This window comes from Macaca fascicularis, chromosome 10, assembly GCF_037993035.2.
Source record: "Macaca fascicularis isolate 582-1 chromosome 10, T2T-MFA8v1.1".
NCBI classification, from domain to species: domain Eukaryota; kingdom Metazoa; phylum Chordata; class Mammalia; order Primates; family Cercopithecidae; genus Macaca; species Macaca fascicularis.
This window is the reverse complement of record NC_088384.1, coordinates 111,579,636-111,594,292: the sequence shown is the minus strand read 5'-3', so window position 1 is coordinate 111,594,292 and position 14,657 is coordinate 111,579,636. Positions and strand designations below refer to the sequence as shown.

At 37.8% G+C, this 14,657-nt stretch overlaps 1 long non-coding RNA gene across 2 annotated transcripts in view; it reads left to right on the top strand.

Annotated features, from left to right (window-relative positions):
• The window catches only part of LOC102118943 (uncharacterized), a 215,095-nt gene extending 213,834 nt beyond the window's left edge, over window positions 1–1,261 (top strand). For both annotated transcript variants that reach the window (XR_012418431.1, XR_006689941.2), the window contains one exon: window positions 945–1,261. This is a non-coding gene — a long non-coding RNA (uncharacterized lncRNA). The remainder of the gene's footprint in view (window positions 1–944) is intronic.
• The last annotated feature ends 13,396 nt before the right edge of the window (window positions 1,262–14,657 follow it).

Here is a 14,657-nt window from a genome sequence, read left to right as displayed (position 1 = left end):
AAATTTTCTTTTTTTAATAAAATCAAATCAAATCCAGACTCTGAAACTGGAACATTTCACAGCTTGGAAGCAGAGAGCAACACACAATTCAATGTCTCTTGACCATCAGTGATATCACAAAACAGATATACGTATACAATACATTGCTGCTGAATGCATGAGGTGCACGCCCCATATTGTTTCTGGTGGTGAAGTCTTACTTAAAGGGACTTCTCCTAAACCCAAGTGCCTATTATCAAGCTAAGTTATTACTTGAAAATGATTAAATATCTACAGAAAATCCTAAGGGAAATGAACAAAGAGAGTCATGTTCAACCTCTAGAAGACTGCAGAGAAAATCAGGAGTAAAATCAACACATGCGAACGTAGAACTGGTCTGTATGTCAGTAAAGATGCCATTTGTAGTCATCTTATGCTGCTAGATAAAAATGTCATAATAGGAAATGTATTGCCACACATCTCACTGTTAGTACGTCCAGTTAGTCAAGGTAACAGTTTGTTACTTTGAACTCATTTTATTTCAGCTAAATGCAAGAAAAGAAGGTTCTGTTCTATTAAATATTTTCAGTAAGTAGGGATAGGGTGCCAGGCACAAACGAAGGGACCAAATGAGCCACTGGTACATCTGCAATTGATGAGCCTGGAGAATACACAAGCCATTCCTTTTGTGCCTGTTGGCAGCAAATGATGCACGTGATCGTGGCCATGCTTTTAATACCCTCTCTGGGAACAATTTTGCTCTTTCCATGAACCTGGTTGGGGAAGACGTATCAGGGAAGCTTGTGGAAATTTGTGGGCCCGTGGTTCGGAAGGAAGCAATTCTTGGACCATGTTCTTTCAAAAAAACGTTAATTTTCTTGTGAGAATTTTTATTTATCTATTTATTTTGCAGTTGACACTAATTTGGAGTGCCTTTTTGTGTATTTTCTCCATGTACCTAACAGAGCCGGATGCACTTGATCAAGCAACTTCTACCAACCTGATGTGAAATGAGTGAAATGAGTGAAATCCCTGCAGATTTTCACCGAAACCTTCCTTCACTCTGTTTCTTTGACTTTTCATTGTTCTCTTCTGGGTATTACTCCTTTCATTCAAAACAGACTACAAACATGCGGAAGTTGGGAAGCATACCTGCTTATTCGTCACTGCATTCTCAATGCTTGAGTTACGTTACAGAGAAAGAATCTCAACAAAGTCTTGTTGAATTAATGCAAAGGTACATTAGGCATTTTGCATGACAATTATTTGTTTCAATATTTCCTTGCCCGCCCCCCGCCCCCCGCCCCCAAATGTTTATTTTTGAGTTTGGGAGCCATATCTAATTACTCCTTTGTCAAAAATAAAGTTAATATTTGTGTTTAATGTTTCATATTTGCTCATTCACATTAAGATTATCCATTGCCAATAAACACATGATTTTGTTCACCTTTATTATGTTTCTGCTTGAATTCTACTTTATCCCACAATAATATTGAAACTTCTGCTTTCTTGTACAATAAACTGGCATTTCTTTGCCTATCATTTTACTTAGAACCTTTTGGAATCATTTTGTGTTTCTTATAAACATCCTTTAGTGTACACATTTTATAATAAAGAGTTATTTAGTACTCTTATTATAATGTGTACATTTGGTCTGACTTTGTCATCTCATTTTACATTTTATTACTATTGCCATTCCTTCAATTTCATGTCTGAGGTTTTTATGTTATTTACAACAGGCTTATTAAATCCTATTAATAGCATCATAAACATTTGCATACACTTACAAGTACACACAACTGCATTTCCACCTTTATTTCATCATTAGTAATAATACTGTGATATCCTACATTTAGACCAACTCTTTTCTTCAGGGAGTTTATTTTCTTCTGTTGCATATCTTCTTTAGCACAGGTTATCCTCATCTCGTTTTCACCATCCTAAACTTTCTCATTCAAAAGTCATTTTAAATACATGCCTCCACTTGTGTCTAGGTTTATAAAATTATGTGGCCTCAGTGCTACGCTTGACTGATTTCAGTGTTGCCTATCATATTTTTATGCCTTAATCCCTCTGATCTCAAGTTCTTAATTTTGCTCAATAAGTGAGTTGTATATTCACTTATCATTCTTCTTTTTACTAAAATGCTCTATTTCCTGAGCCCTTCCTGGCTTCTTGTTCTGTAACTTTTCAAGTGTTGTAGTAATTGTGAAGCCAGTCTGTTTTGCTTCATTTACCTTTTCTTTTCCTCATTTCCTTCAAATATTCTTGAAGGATATTTTTACCTCTCATAGAATTTAAAAATTATGACCACGTGTACATTCTTACAGTTCTCTTTTCTGATTTTGTTGAGTACACAGTACCCTGTTTTCCTTTTTATATTTTGCTAAACTCGGGAAGGTTATTGTTGTTGTTGTCATTATAAGTAGATGTCATAGTCTTCTGTGCTTTTTGTTAGTTCTGTTCTGGTCTCTTCATTTGGAACCCTGATCACAGGTCTCCTTCATCTTCATTCTGTGTCTATTTCACGTTAGCCTTTTCCTTTGTCTAAATTCTTAGCAAACATTTTACATCTGTCCTCTGCAACAAAGATGTATTTTACCTAGAGAAGGGATTTTGTTCCTCATTGTCTCCAATGTGGATCACAGTTACGACTCTCCATTTTTAATTTCCTCGAATCATTCTTAATCTTGCCCAACCTTTCTAATATAAATGAACTTCTCAACAACCCTTTGATCTTATGGCTTCCTGCTTCTGTTTCAGAGAATGCCATTTTGCATTTTATTGAGGACAATGAACACATTCATGTGAATTTATGGTGGTTCCTGCACAAATAATTTCTGGAGATCTAAGGTTTATATATTTCCAGGTCATTTTCCCTTTTTAGAGATTATGCAGATTGCTTTTCCTAGCAACACTCAGTTTTCCTCTCTATTTACACTTGAATGAACCGAGACCTCTCAGAAGTGAGCCTGGGCTGGTCTTTGACCCAGCTCTTCAGCCACTTCAGAATAGCCCCATTAAGCGCTTTTAGAGGTCAGGAAAGACCCAGATCATTTCCATTTTTCAGGCCTCTTGTATATTTAAAAACAACAACAAAAAATCACTATACATTATTACAAATGTTGTGGTATATTTAAAATGTTTGGATCTAAAAAAATTACTATTCTTTAAGATGCATACACATAAAAGTAACTGTATGTATAACCTCATTTAAAAATATATATAAATAAGAGATTCTGTCTGAAGTTTACAGAAATATTCTTTCTTACATTCTTCAGTGATAGATCTTTGGTGAGGTTTCTTTTTCAAATATACAGTTTGAGATTCATTAATGTACATAGCCTTTAACCCACTGCATACATTTTTAGTGCTCATTCTTTTACTGTGTCTTGTACTCTTTGAAACATGACGAATACCATCTCTCCTTCCTGTTCAAGTTCTGAACCAACTGAGAAATCAGACAAGAGTCAGCAGGTGGAGAACCCAACCCAACTTCTTTTATTGAAAACATCCTGGCTGGCTGATGTAGCTTTTCATGAAATCTAAAATGAGTTTGCTGATGCTCCATTCTCAAGTTGAAATTTGAATCGATAGAGCATGCCAGCTTCTCTTCTTTCAGCTTCTAGCTTTCTGAGTGAAGAGGAAGGAAGATAAGATTGCATCCCTACATTCAAGGCCTTGTTAGATGAGCTCGAACCAAAGAACCAGAGGCTCCTGATTTCCACACATCAACTATGTTATCAGCCTTTCCTCCATGAGGAGGAGGAAAGGGACAAGTAAGATATCAGGAATCCCTTACAAATAGGGGAAAGGAAAAACATGATTATCCTTAAATATGACATCTTCCTCTCCTCACAGTGCTTAAATCTCTGATTATCTGAATGAAAAAAGTTATTAAAGAAAAAAAAAGCTATTATATCCAGCACACTGTGTCTAAAAACCTTCCTGTTATTAACACAGTCAGGGCACCAGCACTTCTGACAGACCCCCACCCCAGCACACAGACAATATGCTGACATTCTCTGCTTTATTGGCTCTTGTGAGCCACCATCTCTAAACACAAATAGAAAGGGAGAGGGCTATAAAATTGCCTCAAATTCTGCTTTTCTGCAACTGAACCCAGGTCCCAGAACTTAAATGCATTGAAAAGACTGTCTAGTACCAACCTGTATTAGTCTCTTCTCACACTGCTAATAAAGACATGCCCACCACTGGGTAATTTATAAAGGAAAGAGGTTTAATTTACTCACAGTTCCGCATGGCTGGGGAGACCTCAGAAAACTTACAATCATGGCAGAAGGGGAAGCAAACGTGGTTTTCTTCACATGGCAGCAAGAGAGAGAATGAGAGCTGAGCGAAGGGGGAAGCCCGTTATAAAACCATCAGACCTCGTGAAAACTCACTCATTGTCACGAGAACAGCAGCATGGAGGTAACCACCCCCATGATTCAATTATCTCCCACTGGGTCCCCTCCACAGCACATCGGGATTATGGGAACTACAATTCAAGATGGGATTTGGGTGTGGACACAGCCAAATCATATCACCACCTACGAGTCCTGGTACATGTACCTAAATGTCACTGTGATTAGCTTTCTCTCAGAAACTGGCAATAGATTCCCTGTTTGATAATTATCATTTTTTGGTGGTAGTGCCAGTTTTGTTCTTTTTTTTTTTTAATCTCTTAATAGCTATTTAATGAAAATACTGTTGCCGCAGGTAAGTTTGATGTCAACTTAAGTGGTAATCTATTTCTGTGGAATTCATGGCACACGAGAGTTACAAACTTTTCCATTTTTAGAGTGCTGCAGCTTTTATCGTTCTTTGAGAGGCATACCTTGAAAGACCCTACTCAAGAATGCTGACTTGGTTAAAATAGAATACGCACAAAAAACCCAACTAACCAACCAACCACCACAACCAACAACAACAAAAACCACTTTGGTTTGGAGGCATATGTATTTTTCAGATTTTACTGTTTTGCCTGATTTTCAGAAATTGTAAGCATTGAAATTAAGCAGTTTACACTCAGAAAAAAATGATAACTAATGATGGCAGATAGATAGGGAAATATTATTAGTTGGAAGCAAGTCCACACGCTGAGTTCCAAGATTGTGCCCTGCTTATGCAGGAAAACTAAAAAATAAGGCCAGAGTGCACAGCTGTCATCTGTAGTCCAGGCCCATTGGCACAGATGTCATCTTTCATTAGCTAATTGGAAACAGTATGTCATGCTCTTTACGATATGTCCCCACTGATAGCTTAAAAAGAATGATGGCAATTATATGAAAATTAAACTATTTGTTCCTGAATGACTTTTGGGTAAACAATGAAATTAAGGCAGAAATAAAAAGAATCTTTGAAATCAATAACAACAGAGACAAAAATAGTTAAGTATCTGGGATACAGTAAAAGCGGTGTCAGGGGGAAAGTTTACAGTGCTAAATGCCTACCTCAAAAAGAAAGATATCAAATTAATTATTATACATCACATGTAGAGGAACTAGGAAAACAAGAACAAACTAACTTTAAAGCTAGTAGAAGAAAAGAAGTAACTAAAGTCAGAGCTGAACTGAATGAAATTGAGACCGAAAAATCCACACCAGGAATCAGTGAAACCAAAAGTTGGTTCTTCAAAAGGATGAACAAGGTTGATAGACCACTAGCTAGATTCACAAAGAAAAGAGAGAAGATCCAAATAAGCACAATCAGAGATGACAAAGGTTATGTTACAAACAATCCCACTGAAATACAAAATATCCTCAGAGACTTATGAATACCTCTATGCACACAAACTAGAAAATCTATAGAAAGTGGATACATTCCTGAAAACACAAACTCTTCCAACACTGAATCTGGAAGGAATTGAAACCCTGAACAGACCAATATGAGTTCTGAAACTGAATAAGTAATAAAAAAAAAAAAAACCCAAAAACCTACCAACTAAAAAAGCCCTGGTCCAAATGAATTCACAGCCAAATTCTATCACATGTACAAAGAAGAGCTTGTATCAATTCTATGGAAAATATTTTTTAAAAAAATCCAGGAGGAACTCTTCCGTAACTCATTCTACAAAGCTAGTATTGCCTTGATACAAAAACCTAGCAAAGACACAATGAGAAAAGGAAACTACAGGCCAATATCCATGCAAAAATCCTCAACAAAATACCAGGAAACTGAATCTAGCAGTATATCAAAGAGTTAATTCACCATGATCAAGTAGGTTTCATTCTTGGGATGCAAGGTTGGTTTAACATCTGTAAATCAATAAAGGTTATTAACCAAAGAATTTCTATGAACCTCTCAATAGACCTTGACAAAGCTTTCAGTAAAATGCAATATTTTTTCATGATTAAAAAACCCCTCCAAACTGTGAAAGAAACATCTCAAAATAACAAGAATTATCTATGTCCAATATCTTACTGAATGTGAAAAAGCTAGAAGTATTCCCCTTGAGAACTGCAGCAAATAAGGCAGCCACTTTCACCACTCCTCTTCTAGATAGTACTGGAAGTCATAACCAGAGCATTCAACCAATAGAAAAAATAAAATACATCTAAATACACTAAAAAATGTCAAACTATCTTCACATATGATATAATTCTATGCCTAGAAAACCCTAAAGACACCTCCCACAGGCTCCTGGAACTGATAAACACATTTCAGTAAAGTCTCAGCATACAAAAATCAATGTACAAAAATCAGTAAGACTTCTATACAACAATAAAGTTCAAACTGAGAGTAAAAATCAAGAACACAATCCCGTTTACAATAGCCACAAAATGAATAAAATACCTAAGAACACATCTAACCGAGGAGGTGAAAGATCTTCACAAGGATAACTACAAAACACTGCTAAAAGAAATCACTGATGACACAAGCAAATGGAAAAACATCCTCATGCTCATGAATTGAAATAATTAATATTGTTGAAATGGTCATACTGTCCAAAGCAATGTGCAGATTCCAAGCCATTTCTATCAAACTACCAATGTCATTTTTCACAGAATTAGAAAAACTATTCTAAAATTCTTATGAAATGAAAAAGTCTGGGCAAAAACACAACACAACAAAATAAAACAACAGCAATTAAAACAAACAAACAAAACAACCAAAGCTGAAGGCATCAGGTTACCTTACTTTGAATTATGCTGTAAGGTTATAATAACCGAAACAGCATGGTACTGGTACAAAAACAGATGCATAGACAAATGGAACAGGATAGGGAACCCAGAAATAAAGCTGCATGCCTACAGCAATCTGATCTTCAACAAAGTTGACAAAAATAAGCGATGGGAAAGTGACTCCCTAGTCCATGAATGGTGCTAGGATAGCTGGCTAGCCACATACAGAAGAATAAAAGTGGACCCTTACATTTAACCATGAATAAAAATTAATTTATGATAGGTTAAAGATTTAAATAGATGACCTCAAACTCTAAGAATCCTTAAAGAAAATTTAAGATATACCATTCTGGATATTAGGCTTGGGAAAGAATTTATGACTAAGTTCTCAAAAGCAATTTCAACAAAAACAAAAACTGACTAGTAAAACCTAATGAACTAAAGAGCTTCTGCACAGCAAAGGAAACTATCAACAGAGTAAACAGATAACTGATAGAATTGGAGGAAATACTCATGAACTATGAACTGACAACGATCTAATATTCAGAATCTGTAAGGAACATAATTTAAAAAGCAAAAGACAACTCTATTAAAAAGTGGGCAAAAATATATTTCTCAAAAGAAGATATACACATGGCCAATAAACATGTGAAAAAATGCTCCATATCACCAGTCAGAGAAATGCAAATCAAAACCACAATGAGGTATCATCTTACACCAGTGAGAATTGATTTTCTTAATAAATCAAAAAGCCACAAATGCTGGAGAGGGAGGCTGTGGTGAAAAGGGATTGCTTATAGTCTGTTAGTGTGAATGTAAATTAGTTTAACCACTACAGAAAGCAGTTTGTTCCGTGGGTTGCACAGATCCATGTAAAAAGCGTGGTTTCCCAGGCTGGGTAGCAGAGTCACTCATCGCCTCCTTGGCTGGGGGTGGGAGCTCCTCTTTCCCCATGTCGCTCCCAGGTAGGTGGTCGCACCACTGTGCTTTTCCTTGCTCTCCATGGGTCTTGCCGACCACCTAGTCAGTCCTAATGAGAGAACCTGGATGCTTCAATTGCTAGTACAGGATTCACTCACCATTTTCCTTCTTGGTGGGAGCCTCCAACCGCAGCTATTTCTAGTCAACCATCTTGGCCCTTTGTCCCTTGTGAGCCCATGCCACCAGGGCCTTGTGTTCCAAGCAGGGAGCTGTGCAGATTCTCAGCAGCCACTTGGCTGGAGACTGCCTAAGACTACCAAGTTCCAGGGGCAGGGGTGGCCATAATCACTGTGGCAGCCTGCTGCCTAAGACAACTGAGCTTCCTAAGGGAGGGGCAGCCACCATCACTGAGGCTCCAGTCTGCTGTTTTTCTCCTGCCAGTGCTGGGGAGACTGGTTGGTTAGGACCTAGGAGGAATTCCCAACAGCAGCATAGCAACTGTGGTAGACGGTGGCCAGACTGCCTCTTTGGGTCAGACTCTGACCCATCCTTCCTCACTGGGCAGGGCCTCCCTGCAGGAATTTCAGCAACTCCAGCCGGGGTTTAGGGACAGAATTCTGATCTCCCTGGGACTGAGCACCTGTGGGGAGGGGCAGCCATGTTCTCCACATGTCTGCAGTCTTAGTTTTCCCCCTGCTGGCTCTAAGTAATCCAGGCAGTCTGGACTAGTGGGATTCCCCCCAGCAGAGTGCACCTTCCCAGCCAAGGGGCAGCCAGAGTAATATGTTAAGCAGGGCCTGGATCCTGTGCCTCCTGACTGGATGAGACACACCCAACAGGGGTCATCAAACACCTTATACAGGAGCATTCCCACTGAATCAGGTCAGTGCACCTCTGGGACAGAGATCCCAGAGGAAGGAGCAGGCAGCCATCTTTTCTGTTCTGTAGTTTCCACTGGTGACACCTCCAGATGCAGGAGGGACCCAGCCGAACAGGGTCTGGAGTGAACCCACAGCAAACTGCGGTAGCCCTACAGGAAAGTAACAACAGCAGCCCTACAGAAAAGTAACAACAGCAGCCCTACAGAAAAGTAACAAGATCATCAACAAAAAAGTCCCCACAGAAACCCCATCCAAAGGTCAGCAATCTCAAAGATCAATGGTAGAAAAACTCACAAAAATGAGAAAGAATCAACAAAAAAATTCTGAAAACTCAAAAGGCAAGAGTGCTTCTTTTCCTCCAAATGATCACAACACTTCTCCAGCAAGGACACATAACTGGGGAGAGGCTGATATGGATGAATTGACAAAAGTAGGCTTCAGAAGGTGGGTAATAACATACTGCGCTGAGCTAAAGGAGCATGTTTTAACCCAATGCAAAGAAGCTAAAAGCCATGATAAAACATTACAGCATCTGTTAACCAAAATAACCAGTTTAGAGGGAAACATAAATGACCTCATAGAGCTGAAAAACACAACTAAGAACTTCACGATGCAACCACAAGTATCAGTAACTGCAAAGACCAAGCAGATGAAAGACTTTCAGAGCTTAAAGACCATCTTGCTGAAATAAGACACGCAGACAAGGTTAGAGAAAAAAAAAAAAGAAAAGAAACAAATCCTCTGACAACTATGGGATTATGTAAAAAGACCAAACCTATGAATGACTGGGGTACCTGAAAGAGATGGGGAGAATGGAACCAAGTTGAAACACATACTTCAGGATATCAACAAGGAGAACTTCCCCAATGTAACAAGAAAGGCCAACATTCAAATTCAGGAAAACCAGAGAACCCCATTAAGATACTCCATGAGAAAATCAACCCCAAGACACATAATTATCAGATTCTCCAAGGTTGAAATCATGAAAAAAACATTAAGCATAGCCAGATAGAAGGGCCAGGCCACCACAAAGGGAAATTCATTGGACTAACAGCAGAATTCTCGGCAGAAACCCTATGAGCCAGAAGAGATTGGAGGCCAATATTCAACATTTTTAAAGAATTTCCAACCCAGAATGTTATATCCAGCCAAACTAAGCTTCATAAGCAAAGGAGAAATCAAATCCTTTTCAGACAAGAAAATGCTGAGGAATTAATCACCACCAGGCCTGCCTTGCAAGAGTTCCCAAGGGCAGCACTAAATATGGAAAGGAAAAACTTAGCAGCCACTGCAAAAACAAACTGAAGTACAAAGACTAATGATGCTCTCAAGCAACTACATCAACAAGTCTGCAAAATAACTAGCTAATATCATGATGACAGGATTAAATTCACACATAACAATATTAACCTTAACACTAAATGGGCTAAATGCCCCCAACTAAAAGACACAGAACGGCAAGCTGGATAAAGAGTCAAGATCAACTGGTGTGCTGTATTCCAAACACCCACCTTATGTGCAAAGACACACATAGGCTCAAAATAAAGAAACAGAGAAAAATTTACCAAGCAAAAAATCAGGGGTTGCAATCCTAGTTTCTGACAAAACAGACTTTAAACCAGAATTTAGGATTAAGAAACTCATTCAAAATCACACAACTACATGGAAATTGAACAACGTTCTCCTGAATGACTCCTGAGTACATAATGAAATTAAAAAAGCAAGAAGTTCTTTGAAACTAATGATAACAAAGAGTCAAAATACCAAAAATCTCTGGGATGCAGCTAAAGCAATATCATGCGAGAAATTATAGCACTAAATGCCCATATCAAAAAGCTACAATAAGGTCAAATCGACACCCTAATATCACAACTAAAAGAACTAGAGAAACAAGAACAAACCTAAAGCTAGCAGAAGAAGTAATGAAGGTTGGAGTGAAACTGAAGAAGACAGAGACATGAAAAACCTTTTAAAAAAAAATCCAGAAGCTGTTTTTTTGAAAAAAAAAAAATCAATAAAATAGACTTCTAGCTAGACTAATAAAGAAAAGAGCAAAGAATCAAATAGACACAATAAAAAATGACAAGGGGATATCACCACTGACCCCACAGAAATGCAAACAACCACCAGAGTATACTACTAGTTTGTTGTAAACTAATTGTGGTTTTGCCATTAAGTTATGCAAAAACCACAATTACTTTTGGGCCAACCTAATATAAAAGCCTCTATGCAAATAAACTAGAAAATCTAGAAGAAATGAATAAATTCCTGGACATATATACCCTCCCAAGGCTGAACCAGGAAGAAGTTGAAGCCCTGAATAGACCAAGAATGAGTTCTGAAACTGAAGCAGTAATAAATAGCCTGCCAACTAAGAAAAGCCCAGGACCAGATGGATTTACAGCTGAATTCTACCAGAGGTACAAAGAGAAGCTGGTACCATTTCTTCTAAAACTATTCCAAACAATTGAAAAGGACGGACTTCTCCCTAACTCATTTTGAGGCCAGCCAGCATCATTCTGATACCAAAACCTGGCAGAGATACAACAAAAAAAGAAAACTTCAGGCCAATATCCCTGATGAACACCGATGCAAAAATCTTCAACAAAATACTGGCAAACCAAATCCAGTAGCACATCAAAAAGCTTATCCACCATGATCAAGCTGGCTTCATCTGTGGGATGAAACAGTGGTTCAACATATGCAAATCAATAAACATAATTCATCTCATAAACAGAACTAAAGAAAAAAAACCACATGATTATCTCAATAGACACAGAAAAGGCCTTTGATAAATTCAACTTCCCTTTATATTAAAAATTCTCAAACTAGGTATTGATGAAACATACCGCAAAATAATAAGAGCCATTTATAACAAACACACAGCCAATATCATACTGAATGGGCAAAAGCCAGAGGCATTCTCTTTGAAAACCGGCACAAGACAAGGATGCCCTCTCTCATCACTCCTATTCAACATAGTATTGGAAGTTCTGGCCAGGGCAAGCAGGCGAGAGAAAGAAATAAAGCGTATTCAAATAGAAAGAGAGGAAGTTGAACTGTCTGTTTGCAGGTGATATGATTCTATATCAAGAAATCCCAGTTGTCCCAGTCCAAAACATTCTTGAACTGATAAGCAACTTCTGCAGTCTCAGGACACAAAATCAATGTGCAAAAATCACAAGCATTACTATATGCCAACAACAGACAAGGAGAGAGCCAAATTATGAATGGACTTCCATTCACAATTGCTACAAAGAGAATAAAACACCTAGGAATACAGCTAATGAGGGAAGTGAAGGATCTCTTCAACGAGAAATACAAACCACTGCTCAAGGAAATCAGAGAAGACACAAACAAATGGAAAAGCATTCCATGCTCATGGGTAGGAAGAATGAATATTGTGAAAATGACCACACTGCCCAAAGTAATGTATAGATTGAATGCTATTCCCATTAAACTACCATTGATATTCTTAGAATAAAAAACTACACTATATGACATTCATAGAAAAAAAACTACACTGAAATTTATATGGAACCACAAAAGAGCCCATATAGCTAAGATAATCGTAAGCAAAAAGAACAAATTTGGAAGCATCACACTACCTGACTTCAAACTATACTACAAGGCTACAGTAACCAAAACAGCATAGTACTAGTATAAAAACAGACACGTTGACCAATGGAACAGAGTAGAGGTCTCAGAAATAAGACCACACATCTACAACCATCTGATCTTTGACAAACCTGACAAAAACAAGCAATGGGGAAAGGATTTCCTTTTTAATAAATGGTGCTGGGAAAACTGGCTAGCCACATGCCAAAAATTGAAACTGGATCCCTTGCTTACACCTTACACAAAAATTAACTGAAGATGGATTCAAGACTTAAATGTAAAAGCCAAAACCATAAAAACCCTTGAAGAAAAGCTAAGCAATACAAATCAGGGCATAGGCAAGGGCAAATATTTCATGATGACAATGCCAAAAGCAATTACGACAAAAGCCAAAATTGACAAATGGGATCTAATCCAACTAAAGAGTTTCTTTACAGCAAAAGAAACTATCATCAGAGTGACGAGGCAACCTACAGAATGGGAGAATATTTTTGCAATCTACCTGTCTGATAGAGGTCTAATATCTGGAATCTACAAGGAACTTAAAACAAATTTATGAGAAAAAAAAACACCAAACAACCCCATCAAAAAGTGGGCAAAGGACACCTCTCTAAAGGAGATATTTATGAGGCCAAAAAACATGAAAAAAAGCTCAACATCACTGATCGTTAGAGAAATGCTAATCAAAACCACAATGAGATACCACTCAAGCCAATCAGAATGGTAATTATTAAAAAAACCAATAAACAACAGATGCTGGAGAGGCTGTGGAGAAATAGGAATACTTTTACACTGTTGGTGGCAGATAAATTAGTTCAACCATTGTGGAAGACAGTGTGACAATTCTTCAAAGACCTAGGAGCAGAAATATAATTTAACCCAGCAATCCCATTGTTGGATATATACTCAAAGGAATATAAATCATTCTATTATAGAGATACCTGCATGTGTATGTTCATTGCAGTGATATTCACAATAGCAAAGACAGGGAATCAACTCAAATGCCCATCTATGGTAGACTGGATAAAGAAAATGTGGTACGTATACACTGGAATACTCTGCAACCATAAAAATAAATGAAATCATGCCCTTTGCAGGGACATAGATGAAGCTGGAAGGGATTATCCTCAGGAAACTAACACAGGAACAGAAAACCAAACACCACATGTTCTCACTCATAAGTGGGAGCTGAATGATGAGAACACATGGACACAGGGAAGAGAACAACACACATTGCGGCCTATCTGGGGGCAAGTGGTGGGACAGCATCAAGTAAAATAGCTAATGCATGTTGGGCTTAATACCTAGGTGATGGGTTGATAGGTGCAGCAAACCACCATGGCACACGTTTACCTATGCAACAAACCTGCCTGTCCTGCACAAATATCTGAGAAATTAAAATAATTTTAAAAAGGAAGTTGCTTGGCAATTTCTCTAAAGAACTTAGAATTACCTTTCAACCTAGCAATCCCAATACTGTGTATATATCCAAAAGAAAACAAATCATTCTACCAAAAAGACATATGCACTCACATGTCCATTGCAACACTATTCACAATAGCAAAGACATGAAATAAACCTGGTGCTCAACAACAGTGGATACGATAAAGAAAATGTGGTATATGCATACCATGGAATAGTATGCAGCTGTAAAAAATAAAATCATGTTCTTTGCAGCAATATGGATGTAGCTGGAGTCCATTGTCCTAAGTCAGTTAATACAGGAATAGAAAACTAAATACAGCATGTTCTCACTCATGAGAGGGAGCTCAATACTGGGTACTTATGGGCATAATGACGCCAACAATAGACACTGGAGACTACTAGAGGGGGGCAGGAGAGAGGGGAGCAAGGGATGAAAAACTTAACTATTAGGTACTACGTTTACTACCTGAGCAATAGGATCAATCATACCCTAAACATCAGCATCATGAGATACACCATCCATGTAACAAACCTCAACATGTAATCCATGAATCTAAAATCCAAGTTGAAATTATAGATATAAAACAAATGACAGTATAACAAAAAAGAGTGACAAAATGCACTATGTAGCATTTAAGCAAATCTTTCTCTGTATACCATCACAATGGGAATAAAAGATGAAGTTGAACACACAGGGCCAATATTA